The sequence below is a fragment of the Tiliqua scincoides genome, chromosome 4 (genome assembly GCF_035046505.1).
Source record: "Tiliqua scincoides isolate rTilSci1 chromosome 4, rTilSci1.hap2, whole genome shotgun sequence".
Taxonomy (NCBI): Eukaryota; Metazoa; Chordata; class Lepidosauria; order Squamata; family Scincidae; genus Tiliqua; species Tiliqua scincoides.
The window spans coordinates 62,787,568-62,800,753 of record NC_089824.1 but is presented as its reverse complement, the minus strand read 5'-3'; positions in this window follow the sequence as shown (position 1 = coordinate 62,800,753).

The following is a 13,186-nucleotide window of genomic DNA, read 5'->3' as shown; positions in this document are numbered from 1 at the left end:
TTGGCTGTAAGGGAGACAATAAGGCTTCATTGTTAGCACTTTTCTCCTCTCTACACCTATTGTAGAAATCACAGCAGAGTTACTAACAGTGTGTGACTGACAGTCGTTCTTGATAGACAATCTGTGATCCCTTCAGCCTTTTACTAATAAGCTCATTAGGGCAGCAAGGATGAAAATACTTGCTAGGATACAGCAATGAAGCACAGCAAATGCAGTGCATGTCTGACCACTCAAACTTTAGAGAATCAATCTTTCTTCAATCAAAACTTTGCCAGGTTCTGCTGAATGTCTACTGAAGGTTACATCTTCTTCCTTTTTTTTTAAAGAAAGGTTTCTGAACAAACCTCAGCAACCCTTCCGAATGTATGTCGGTCAAGGTGAAAAGAGTTGGTTGGCCTTAAAGAAAAAAAGGAAGCAAATTAGCATTTAGAAATTATTTTTAAAAATTCTTTTCTAATCAACATAATGAGGTGTCGGTCTTCCCTCCCCCAAGTTTGTCGTGCATGTAATGAATATGCTGAAAAAGCTAAGGGGGCAATCTAGAAAAAGCTAAGCATGCAATCTAGAGAAAAATTAAGAATAATTTTTAAGTCCCATTTATTATTATTGGAGATAGTTAAACATATGCTTAATTTTTCCACCAAAGCCAATAGGACTAAAATGTGCTAAATTTTGACTGGATTGTGCTGTAATTCATGTACAGAGCAATCCACAGCAGTTGTTGTGCAGGCCCCCTACACCAGCCCAGGTGTATCGCAAATGTGCTGTAAAGAGGTTCCTGGAGGCCACATCCAGCCCTGGACGGGGTAGGTTTCTACTGGAGAAGGCAGGCTGGTGCAGGGGGTGGGAGACGGTGGCAGGAGAGTGGAACAAAGGTGGGAAGGGGGTGTTTGTGGGTGAGGGGAGGGCGGACTGGAAGGCAGATTGGTCCTGGGAGAGGGTAGCATTGGCTGCAGCAGCACAGGCTGAATCCTAACACCCATTCCCAGCCCACACAGCCTTACATCGGTTGCTCAGATTTGGGCCAGCGAAATCACTAGTACAGATCCAAGTAGCCCCAAAGGGATGGCTGGGGTTCAACACAGGCTAAGGGGGAAAATATCCCCTTACACCAAGGTTATCTCCAGCCGGCACCTACCCTGAACTGGATACAACACAGGCCATATGGCTTTGCTGTTTCAGTTCAAGTTAGGATTGTGCTCTAAGAAAACTGAGTTTTTGTCAATTGTAAAAAAAAAAACTTTCAATTTAAGCTTCACAATGGAATCACAAGCAGGTATCTGGACTATGCCACATTCTCGGGTGGACCTCAAAACCTGTTTTCCTGGTCCAGGAGGGGGCAAAGCGAGACAAAGGAAAACTTAGGGTTGCAATCACTGAAAAATTAGCACCATATTCATTGGTGCTGGACCAGCACTGGCCTGAAACCATCACTTGTCGTTGGCACTTGCCTGACCCATCTGGACATTCATATAAACCAGTGGTTCCCAAATAGTGGAGCCTGTGGACCACTGAGGCAAAAATTAGAATAGCTGTGGACCCCCTTGCAACCCCCTGACTCCCTGCACACAAAATAATACAATCAAATTTGCAATAATTAGAGATTTATTATTGGGAAGATTTGTGGGTTGCTGCTTTTGTTGCCAGCTGTGGGAAGTCCATTCTTTGCCCCCTCTCTCAGTCTATGGGGAGTGTCTACTGAGTGAACGCTCCCCCACCACCTATCAGAGAGGGTGGAGAATGGACTACCTACAGCCATAGCTCACATTTCAGTGCCAGCTGCAGGTGGTCCGTTCTCCCCCCTCTCTGGTAGTCTCTGGGGGAGCACTTGCTCAGCAAGAGGCTGAAAGTGATAGGAGGCTATCTTTTTTATCTGAGAGCTTGCAGACCACTTGTCAGGGTTTTGTGGAGAACCTGTGGTCCACAGACTCAGGTTGGGAACCAGTGACATAAACTGATAGTTACAAAGACATCATAGGTCCCTGGTTCACTCTCCTCTAAAAAGAAACATACTTACTCAGGGAAGGAGGAGTTCCCAACGGTGTACATCTGTTCAGTAAGAGCTACCTGGAACTCTTTTCCTTCATACATCTGTAATTGAGAGAAACATGTTGCTAGGCAAGATGTGCCTTTGGCCTGATCCAGCAGGTTTTCTCTTATATCTCCTCTTCATATGAAGAGAAAGTGATTCTAATTCTGAGGAATGCCATTAGTGAAATTTTGTGACATGCTGTGGGAATCCAAATTCAGGTGCTCTTTCCATGCAGTCGCTACAGCGTGCCTCAAAGTAATTAATTGCCCAGGCAATATAACGTCCTTGGGTGTGTGCATTTAATGTTTTACAAAATCATTTCTGGTAATTGAATAATAAGGGCAGCAGATGCGAAGTGAAGAGATTTAACCTTTTGCCAGTCGAGCAGCTCACTTATCTCAAGCAAAGATTGTTCTTGCCAGGTGTGTGGAAATGTTTATTGTACTGCCACGTTTTCATTGCGTTGTGATGCACAAAACTGAGCAGCATTAATTGTTCTGTTAATTACAAATAACATGCATCCCCCTGATGCAAAGACAAGGCAGTATTTCAGTATCACCATGTTGTATAATGGGATGCTTCAACATCTCACTAGCAGTTTGAGAGACACCATCAGTTCTTTCTGTTTTTTGTCTTAGACTGAAACATCCTCACTGCTCCCTTATAATCCGATCGCCTCTCTTGAAGTTGCTTTGTACCATAGCATCCCCCAGACAGATACAAGTTATTTCCTGCATTTTCCTTGGTTTGGAAAGAAGCCAGACAGGAGAATTAATGACCCATGTTTGGCAGGCTGAAACAGGAATGAATACCGAGCTCAACACACCACTGCAGCATCACAAAAGTTCACAAGGTCCCAGTTGGGATTCATGGAACCCAAAATATGATGTTATGAGCAAGACTGGGCAGGGGGGCCTAACAAGATGAGAATAAGGTGAATTGTTTTTCTTCATCATACCTCTGTGTGGAAAGGCAGTCAGAAGAAGTGAAAATACCCATTATGTACTGATCCAGGGAATGGTTGGATCCATATCCAGGCCCACTCACACTGAGCAATTCCTTTGAGGTAAGCGACCACTGCAACAGTGCCAGGATATAAGCCATGTGTTCAGCAGATAGCCTCAAACGTGTATAATTGGAATGCCATTCAACTTTTAGTTGAATTAGTAGTTGGCAACCTTCAGTCTCGAAAGACTATGGTATCGCGCTCTGAAAGGTGGTTCTGGAACAGCGTCTAGTGTGGCTGAAAAGGCCGATTCGGGAGTGACAATCCCTTCCACACTGGGAGCAAGTGCAGTCTGTCCCTGGCCTGTCTCCCTGGCTATGGGCCTTCCTTCTTTGCCTCTTAGCTTCAGACTGTTGGCCAAGTGTCTCTTCAAACTGGGAAAGGCCATGTTGCACAGCCTGCCTCCAAGTGGGCCGCTCAGAGGCCAGGGTTTCCCACTTGTTGAGGTCCACTCCTAAGGCCTTCAGATCCCTCTTGCAGATGTCCTTGTATCGCAGCTCTGGTCTACCCGTAGGGCGCTTTCCTTGCACGAGTTCTCCATAGAGGAGATCCTTTGGGATCCGGCCATCATCCATTCTCACGACATGACCGAGCCAACGCAGGCATCTCTGTTTCAGTAGTGCATACATACTAGGGATTCCAGCACGTTCCAGGACTGTGTTGTTTGGAACTTTGTCCTGCCAGGTGATGCCGAGAATACGTCGGAGGCAGCGCATGTGGAAAGCATTCAGTTTCCTCTCCTGTTGTGAGTGAAGAGTCCATGACTCGCTGCAGTACAGAAGTGTACTCAGGACGCAAGCTCTGTAGACCTGGATCTTGGTATGTTCCGTCAGCTTCTTGTTGGACCAGACTCTCTTTGTGAGTCTGGAAAACGTGGTAGCTGCTTTACCGATGCGTTTGTTTAGCTCAGTATCGAGAGAAAGAGTGTCGGAGATCGTTGAGCCAAGGTACACAAAGTCATGGACAACCTCCAGTTCATGCGCAGAGATTGTAATGCAGGGAGGTGAGTCCACATCCTGAACCATGACCTGTGTTTTCTTCAGGCTGATTGTCAGTCCAAAATCTTGGCAGGCCTTGCTAAAACGATCCATGAGCTGCTGGAGATCTTTGGCAGAGTGGGTAGTGATAGCTGCATCGTCGGCAAAGAGGAAGTCACACATACATTTCAGCTGGACTTTGGACTTTGCTCTCAGTCTGGAGAGGTTGAAGAGCTTTCCATCTGATCTGGTCTGGAGATAGATGCCTTCTGTTGTAGTACCAAAGGCCTGCTTCAGTAGGACATAAGAACATAAGAACAGCCCCACTGGATCAGGCCATAGGCCCATCTAGTCCAGCTTCCTGTATCTCACAGCGGCCCACCAAATGCCCCAGGGAGCACACCAGATAACAAGAGACCTCATCCTGGTGCCCTCCCTTGCATCTGGCATTCTGACATAACCCATTTCTAAAATCAGGAGGTTGCGCATACACATCATGGCTTGTACCCCATAATGGATTTTTCCTCCAGAAACTTGTCCAATCCCCTTTTAAAGGCGTCTAGGCTAGATGCCAGCACCACATCCTGTGGCAAGGAGTTCCACAGACCAACCACACGCTGAGTAAAGAAATATTTTCTTTTGTCTGTCCTAACCCGCCCAACACTCAATTTTAGTGGATGTCCCCTGGTTCTGGTATTATGTGAGAGTGTAAAGAGCATCTCCCTATCCACTCTGTCCATTCCCTGCATAATTTTGTATGTCTCAATCATGTCCCCCCTCAAGCGTCTTGTGCAGGCAGGCTTACCAGGCTTGTGCAGCAATGTAATACTGGGGGCGTGCTATCGTCCTCCAGACCAGAAATCTGATGGGGACCTTGAAATGAGGAAACAGATCAGGGAGGTGACAAGGAAGGACAGGGTTGTAATCATGGGGGACTTCAATTATCCTCATATTGACTGGGTCAATTTGTGTTCTGGTCACGATAAGGAAACCGGATTTCTTGATGTGCTAAATGACTGTGGCTTAGATCAGCTAGTCAAGGAGCCCACCAGAGGACAGGTGACTCTGGATTTAATTTTGTGCGGTACGCAGGACCTGGTTAGAGATGTAAACGTTACTGAGCCATTGGGGAACAGTGATCATGCTGCGATCCGTTTTGACGTGCACGTTGGGGGAAGAATACCAGGCAAATCTCTAACAAAAACCCTTGACTTCCGACGGGCGGACTTCCCTCAAATGAGGAGGCTGGTTAGAAGGAGGTTGAAAGGGTGGGTAAAAAGAGTCCAGTCTCTCCAGAGTGCATGGAGGCTGCTTAAAACAACAGTAATAGAGGCCCAGCAGAGGTGTATACCGCAAAGAAAGAAGGGTTCCGCTAAATCCAGGAGAGTGCCCGCATGGCTAACCAGCCAAGTTAGATAGGCTGTGAAGGGCAAGGAAGCTTCCTTCCGTAAATGGAAGTCTTGCCCTAATGAAGAGAATAAAAAGGAACATAAACTGTGGCAAAAGAAATGTAAGAAGGTGATAGGGGGGGCCAAGCGAGACTATGAGGAACGCATGGCCAGCAACATTAAGGGGAATAATAAAAGCTTCTTCAAATATGTTAGAAGCAGGAAACCCGCCAGAGAAGCGGTTGGCCCTCTGGATGGTGAGGGAGGGAAAGGGGAGATAAAAGGAGACTTAGAGATGGCAGAGAAATTAAATGAGTTCTTTGCATCTGTCTTCACGGCAGAAGACCTCGGGCAGATACCGCTGCCCGAACGGCCCCTCCTAACCGAGGAGTTAAGTCAGATAGAGGTTAAAAGAGAAGATGTTTCAGACCTCATTGATAAATTAAAGATCAATAAGTCACCGGGCCCTGATGGCATCCACCCAAGGGTTATTAAGGAATTGAAGAATGAAGTTGCAGATCTCTTGACTAAGGTATGCAACTTGTCCCTCAAAACAGCCACGGTACCAGAAGATTGGAGGATAGCAAATGTCACGCCTATTTTTAAAAAGGGAAAGAGGGGGGACCCGGGAAACTATAGGCCGGTCAGCCTAACATCCATACCGGGTAAGATGGTGGAATGCCTCATCAAAGATAGGATCTCAAAACACATAGACGAACAGGCCTTGCTGAGGGAGAGTCAGCATGGCTTCTGTAAGGGTAAGTCTTGCCTCACAAACCTTATAGAATTCTTTGAAAAGGTCAACAGGCATGTGGATGCGGGAGAACCCGTGGACATTATATATCTGGACTTTCAGAAGGCATTTGACACGGTCCCTCACCAAAGGCTACTGAAAAAACTCCACAGTCAGGGAATTAGAGGACAGGTCCTCTCGTGGATTGAGAACTGGTTGGAGGCCAGGAAGCAGAGAGTGGGTGTCAATGGGCAATTTTCACAATGGAGAGAGGTGAAAAGCGGTGTGCCCCAAGGATCTGTCCTGGGACCGGTGCTTTTCAACCTCTTCATAAATGACCTGGAGACAGGGTTGAGCAGTGAAGTGGCTAAGTTTGCAGACGACACCAAACTTTTCCGAGTGGTAAAGACCAGAAGTGATTGTGAGGAGCTCCAGAAGGATCTCTCCAGACTGGCAGAATGGGCAGCAAAATGGCAGATGCGCTTCAATGTCAGTAAGTGTAAAGTCATGCACATTGGGGCAAAAAATCAAAACTTCACATATAGGCTAATGGGTTCTGAGCTGTCTGTGACAGATCAGGAGAGAGATCTTGGGGTGGTGGTGGACAGGTCAATGAAAGTGTTGACCCAATGTGCGGCGGCAGTGAAGAAGGCCAATTCTATGCTTGGGATCATTAGGAAGGGTATTGAGAACAAAACAGCTAATATTATAATGCCGTTGTATAAATCGATGGTAAGGCCACACCTGGAGTATTGTGTCCAGTTCTGGTCGCCGCATCTCAAAAAAGACATAGTGGAAATGAAAAAGGTGCAAAAGAGAGCGAGTAAGCTGATTACGGGGCTGGGGCACCTTCCTTATGAGGAAAGGCTACGGCGTTTGGGCCTCTTCAGCCTAGAAAAGAGACGCTTGAGGGGGGACATGATTGAGACATACAAAATTATGCAGGGGATGGACAGAGTGGATAGGGAGATGCTCTTTACACTCTCACATAATACCAGAACCAGGGGACATCCACTAAAATTGAGTGTTGGGCGGGTTAGGACAGACAAAAGAAAATATTTCTTTACTCAGCGCGTGGTCAGTCTGTGGAACTCCTTGCCACAGGATGTGGTGCTGGCGTCTAGCCTAGACGCCTTTAAAAGGGGATTGGACGAGTTTCTGGAGGAAAAATCCATTATGGGGTACAAGCCATGATGTGTATGCGCAACATCCTGATTTTAGGAATGGGTTAAGTCAGAATGCCAGATGTAGGGGAGAGCACCAGGACGAGGTCTCTTGTTATCTGGTGTGCTCCCTGGGGCATTTGGTGGGCCGCTGTGAGATACAGGAAGCTGGACTAGATGGGCCTATGGCCTGATCCAGTGGGGCTGTTCTTATGTTCTTATGTTCTTATGTCTCTTTTCTAGGCTGAAGAGGCCCAAACGCTGTAGCCTTTCCTCATAAGGAAGGTGCCCCAGCCCCGTAATCATCTTAGTCGCTCTCTTTTGCACCTTTTCCATTTCCACTATGTCTTTTTTGAGATGCGGCGACCAGAACTGGACACAGTACTCCAGGTGTGGCCTTACCATTGATTTGTACAATCGAAGGACAGCGAAGAAGATCCCAAACAAGGTTGGTGCAAGAACACAGCCCTGCTTCATGCCGCTTCGGATGTCAAAGGGGTCTGATGTGGAGCCATCAAAGACAACAGTGCCCTTCATGTCCTTGTGGAAGGATCTGATGATGCTGAGGAGCCTGGGTGGACGTCCAATCTTGGGGAGAATCTTGAAGAGGCCATCCCTGCTGACCAGGTCGAAAGCCTTCGTGAGATCTATGAAGGCTATAAAGAGTGACTGTCGTTGTTCCCTGCATTTCTCCTGCAGTTGTCTAAGGGAGAATACCATATCAGTGGTGGACCTGTTGGCTCGGAATCCACACTGTGATTCTGGATAAACGCTCTCTGCAAGTACCTGGAGCCTCTTTAGTGCAACTCGGGCAAACAGCTTTCCTACAACGCTAAGGAGAGAGATGCCACGGTAGTTGTTGCAGTCACCCCTGTCACCTTTGTTCTTGTACAGCGTGATGATGTTTGCATCCCTCATGTCTTGAGGTACTCCACCTTCTCTCCAGCAGAGACAAAGGATTTCATGCAGCTCAGTGATGATGATCTCTTTGCAGCACTTTAGGACTTCAGCAGGGATGCTGTCTTTTCCAGGTGCCTTGCCAAAGGCAAGGGAGTCCAGGGCCACGTGAAGTTCTTCTAGGGATGGTTCACTGTCAAGCTCCTCCAGCACAGGCAGGCACTCAATGTTGTTCAGCGCTTCTTCGGTGACTACATTTTCTCTGGAATATAGCTCAGTGCTGCACCCAGCGTTCCATCTGCTGCACCCGATCCTGGATGACCTCGCCTGTTGCAGACTTCAGAGGGGCAATTTTCTTCTGTGTTGGACCTAGGGCCTGCTTGATACCATCATACATCCCCTTGATGTTGCCCGTGTCAGCTGCTATCTGCTAGCTGCTATAGCAGCTGCTATCTGCTATCTGCTATCTGCTAGCTGCTATTTAGTTGAATTAAATACTGGTATTAAATACTGTTAATAATAATAATAATAATAATAATAATAATAATAATAATACTGTGTTCTTCAGCAATTCAGCTTTGTTGGTGTCATTGTGTGTTTGAAACAGCACTTTTTTTGTTATTTGGGGGTTGAATGTTGTGTGTTTGGTGCAAGGCAGAATATTTCCAAAAAAGCTCCTTAAATATGTAATTGATTACTTTTTCAAATCTATTCAATTTTTCTGCCTCTGATTGGATCTCTGAACCAATCAGAGATCACATGGTGTATTACAAACAAAAAGCACAATAGGAGATTATTTTTGCTACTTTCTACTAACCCCTGAAGTCCCTGAAGTCCTATGCATGTCATACAAACCTGTTCCAGTGGATTGGAGGGTGGAGAAGGCTGCTGTACTGAGTAGGGGGTGTGGAAGTTCATTTGTGTGAGTTTCCTTCCACTTACACTTGTTAGGTTACAACCTAACTTTAAGTACCCAGTCCTATGAAGCTATGTGTTGATATCACTAAAGTCAAGCAAAAATGATTTAAAATGATATGGATTAGTTACATGGGTTACATAAGGGAGCATGTAGTGAATGTAGCATAGCCAATAAAATTTGACTCTATGCTGATGTCATTGAAGACAAACCCAGCTTATTCAAAAGTGAATTCCCTTTAATTTAATTCCTTTTCTCAGCAATCCCCAAATAATTTCTGAAAAGAAGGGCTCTATTTAGCATTAATGAATTTGCTAACATCACCCCTGCTTCTCACTCAGCCCTAGTTTTTAGTAATTTTTAGTAACTATTTTTGATATTTCATGAAGCAGTAAGAACTGACCTTATTGCATTATGCACTGCAAATTCTTAATGATGGTTGTTTTTTTATTAAAAGTATCCTTCATCCCATAGCAGAAGAGAAAAACAAAATTCCCACTCTGTTGAAACATGAATCAGAGGTAGCCCAACCTTGAAATGAAAGGCTTGCTAATGAATGACATGCCAAAGGAAATTGAAAATGGAAGCATCTTTTAGCATCTATCCCTCCAGTGTATGATATGTCAGGGATAAACTTGAGAGTTTTCTTTTTTAAGTGATACTTGGTTTTAAAAAACATTTTACTTGAAAAGAAATTCTTGATTTAAGAGTGTATGACCTCAAAAAGAATTTGTTGTAAATCAGGTTTGAAAACCATTGAGAAAGAACGCACTAATGACATCTGTCCTATATACAGATAGTTCACTGGTTGCGTAAACACATCTCAACTTTTCTTTCCCATGCCAATGGAGTGCCCTTTATAGTAACTCCTCATCTCAGTTCATAGAGCACAAAGGGCTGGAGTCATAGTAATGTGCTGAAGCCTCTATCAGAAAATCTCTGGAGTGTGCATTCCATACAAATAGACAACTGAGTGGAAATGTCATTCATGTGATTTAATTTCACTTTTTTCTAAAGCTAAATCACATGATGAGTCATCCATGTGATCTAACATTTGCACAAGGATCCCAACTCAAATGAGTTATAATGTACACTGCGGAGAAAATGACTCATGACATTCCACCACCACCCTGAGAAAGTTGGGCTTAAACGGAAATGATCTGCTTTCCCCACAGAGTTGTGAAGTGACATGAAGTCACCCAGGCTAACTTAACACATTCAGGTTGCAATCCTATGCACATCTACTAGAAGTAAGCCCCATTGACTATAATGGAACTTCTGAGTAGACATGCATAGGATTGGGCTCTCAGTTCTTGTAGGGTAGAATGGAAGAATCGCATGTGGAAACTGCCTCTCATTCATCCAACCCCAAGCAATCTAAACAATAGATTTACATGAACTGCTAAGAAAGTCATCCTCCTCCTCACGTTTACATGCATCTAAGGGCTCCCCCGCCCTTCCAAGTGCTCTTAGAATTATTCCCTATTTTAGGCTGCAATCCTATCCACATTTACTTGGGAGTAAGCCCCATTGACTATAACGGGACTTACTTCTAAGTAGACATGCCTAGGATTGGGCTCTTAGGGCCCAATCCTATCCAATTTTTCAGTGCTGATGCAGTCAAGCCAATGGGGTGTGTGCTGCATCCTGCAGTGGAGAGGCAGTCACAGAGGCCTTTTCAAGGTAAGGGAACATGTGTTCTCTTACCTTGGGACTACAATATAGTTACATGTGCACTGGAAAATTGGATAGGACTGGGCCCTTAGTCACTACAATCTGTAGATGTGCTGATGTTAACACCTACACAATTAGGAAAATTTTTGTATAACTATTCTAGAGCCAGTAGAGAGAATAAATATTGGTTACTGAGCTTGGGCTGAAGGGATGTGGGGTGTCCACTTAGCCATGAAGCACATGGGTGATGTTGAACCAGTAATAATCTCTCAGTCTATACACCATACAGCAGTGGTTCTCAAACTGGTGGGTCGCAACCCACCGGTTCGTGTAACGCTTCCTCCGTCCCTTTAAGGTGTGGGGGAAGGGAAAGGAGACAGCAACACAGGATTGCGTCCTGGGGATCGCGTGGCTAAGGGAGGCAAGGGGGGATGCTTTGCACTTACTTTCAGAAGGCAGGGCTGCAGCAGGCTACAGGAGGTGCAGGGAGCCCTGCAGACCGCTCCCCAAGGCTTGGAACTTTCACTAAAAGTGGGCGCAAAGCACTTCCATTTTGCAGGAGGTGCTTTGCACCCGCTTTTAGTGAACATTCCAAGCCTTGGGGAGCACTGTGCAGGGCTGCGCAGGGCTCCCCACACCTCCTGTAGCCTACTGCAGCCCTGCCTTCTGAAAGTAAGTGCAAACCCCCCCTTAGGATCCCGGGGATTGCGTCACTGCCCTAGGGGATTGCGTCACCCCCTGGGGGTTGCGTCACTGCCCTAGCCCCTCCCCTAGCCCCTAGCCCCTCCCCCACAAGAACTTACTGAGGGAGTAAAGTTCCCTCAAATTTTGAGAACTACTGCATGGCTTACAGTGTTCTTTCAATGAGATAACCCCATGAGATAATGAGTCCATGAGCCCATGAGTCCAATGAGATAACCCCATGTAAGTGCCTTAGAAGAATGACAGAATAGAATATACACCACTCTGGCTTGCTAGATGATCGGGTTGCCTAAACGTCTTCTTTTCTTTTTTTTTAAACCTTGGTTATTTAGTCCTTTCTAATGCCAGGAATGCATGTGTTAACCTTACACTGAATTCTTTACTTACATCATTATGTTAATGAATATTGTTATTTGTTATAAAGGTCAGGATGTCTGCAATGCCCTTTTTCCAGAAAGCTCCAGGGAGTTTTTGTTTTTTTTCTTACCCTTTTTTCCCTTTTAAATTTCCTAAAGAAATTGTTCCCCTTCAGAAATGGTTATTCATCCCCCTTATTTCACTCCCCACTCTGATCTTTTTTCCTTTATCAGTTGTGTAGCGTAACCTCACTACAGTCTGGACAAGAGGCTGTTACAAAAACATTATAAAACCTCCTCACTTGTGAAATATGTGTTTTATTATAACAGGACAATGTATATGTTTGGTCCTCCTCAGCTCTTATTGATCTCCCGTTTTACCAGTAAATAACTGGGGTGATGCATGCTACTCTCCTGGGGTTTAATTCTATATCACTCCAGTAATATTTCAAAACTGGTGTCATGGGACATGCTAGTTACATGCATGCTATCCACTGGGGTGGTTGTGTCTCACACTGGGACTTGCAGCAGTCAATCTCTAGTACAGGGGTGCTCAGACTTTCAACTTTAGGGATGCTGGACCTTTAACAAGTGCATAGAAGAGAGAATTTCAGCAGGTGCAGCTTGTCATCCCACAGATCAGGGATCTGCTCTAGTATCTTACTGCAGCACCACCTGTGCCCTGGCTCTTCAGGAAGCCAGATTGATTAGACATCCTGGGGCCAAAACACGCTTTATGTTGTCCTGCTGGGTAATGTGTCTCAGCTGAATACTGGCAATCCAGTGCCATAGGGCCCAATCCTAATGGCTCATAGCACCAGTGCTGAGCTCTTGCACCGGTGCTTGGTGTCAAAAATGTGTCATAAAGCACATTTATGGCACCGCGGGAGAAGGGAGCACTGATGCTGGGCTGGCACCAGTCAGTACTGAGCCCAGCGCTAGGAAGACACCAGCCGGGTTTGTGTAGTTCTGCTGGCTTGCAGTGTAGGTGTTTGGGGTGGGGGGAAGGCATTCTGGGGTAGGGGAGGGTGAAATGGGAGAAGAGCTGGAGCAGGAGGGGGTTGGGTCCAGCGGAGGCCTCTTCCACTGGATCCTATCCTCCATGTTGGGTTGAAACGTCCTTCACAGAGGTTCTGAAGTCTGTGCTGGCAAAACAGCTGGCACAGACTTGAGAAGCCCCATTGCAGAGCCTGGGACTTTCTTGGGGGAAAGGGACAAAAGTCCCCTTCCCCTGAGGAAACCGTCGGCGGCTTCCCCACACTTGTGAGATACATGTGTGGCTAGCCAATACTAGCTTTTTGGGTGCCATTTTTCTTCTGGGCTCTGGGAACCCAACCCTAAA